The sequence below is a fragment of the Copidosoma floridanum genome, unplaced genomic scaffold (genome assembly GCF_036245765.1).
Source record: "Copidosoma floridanum isolate Cflo_tuat_1 unplaced genomic scaffold, Cflo_Japanese_pri ptg000008l, whole genome shotgun sequence".
NCBI classification, from domain to species: Eukaryota; Metazoa; Arthropoda; class Insecta; order Hymenoptera; family Encyrtidae; genus Copidosoma; species Copidosoma floridanum.
The window spans coordinates 1086886-1088098 of record NW_028321885.1 but is presented as its reverse complement, the minus strand read 5'-3'; positions in this window follow the sequence as shown (position 1 = coordinate 1088098).

Here is a 1213-nt window from a genome sequence, read left to right as displayed (position 1 = left end):
TAGCTTGTATAGAATGAAAATCCACACCTTTTTTACATTTACAACTTTTTGAATCAAGTCGTACTTTTTGAGATAAAAAATAAAAACCGCATTTCTTGAAAACTCAAATTCAATCACTTTTAAAAACATAAATTGCTGTTTCTCAGTCAATTATGATCGAAATTGTTTGAAATTTAGTACGGGTACGTGGAATGCCTCAGCGCTGCCGATGAATTAATCAGATTTAGTTGAATTTTTTATAATTAATTAATATTTAATTAGAAGTAGGTAGTGCACGGATTACAAAGGTTGTCATTTTCAATGAAATAAAGTGTGCGGGAAAGTTTCAGCTTGACAAAACTTTCAGCGACAAAGTTGTTCCTCAATATTCGAAGAAGTTTTCCTAAAAGTTTCAAATCGATTTATCAAAAAACAGCCGAGATAGAGAACTTTTTGTAACAACGTGCACGGATGGTAGGCAATAAGCTGTCACCGGCATGCAGCAGACGGCCTAACCTGATGGTGTTGTTGAGCTGGGCGACCGCCGTGGCTCAGTTATTGTCACCTGTGCACGTTCTATTTATACAAAGTTCTATATTTCGGCTGTTCTTCAAGAATACCTACGCTCCTGAAATGAATAATATAAATGATAAAATCTTGTAAAGAATTGAAGACAATACTATAGTAAGCAACTTTTCTGAATAATTTTATTTAGTTTAATCATTAAAATTTCATTTAACTATTTTATTAAAATTTGACTGTATTCTGTATAAGTAATTTTAATTAATAATTCTCTGTTGATTTTTACATCTGTTTTAATCTGTTTTTTGTCTTGAGTTACTGCTCATCACTTTTTAATTTCTGCTCTTATGCTTTTTTTATGTTTTTATGATCACGCTTAATTTGTACTTTGCTTTTGCCAGCTGCTTTTAAGCTTTTTTTCCGTTCAACAATTTTTTTCAATTTAATTTCTTTTTTCTGGCTAATAGAATCTTCGTTTTTTTTTCTTTTTGGCTCTGTTTTCAGTTTGTTTTTATTTTCTTGATCAATGTCTTTTTTAACAATCTTTCTTCCTACTTTATCAAAATGTTCTATAAAATATGTTCTACTTTGTGGACTAACATACTTGAGTAAACTTTCAACATCTTTTATTTTTTCACTTGCTAAACCAACTATAGGCGGTGATACGCAGCTGATACTATCAAATTTAATAATTGGCTCTATTGTAAATGAT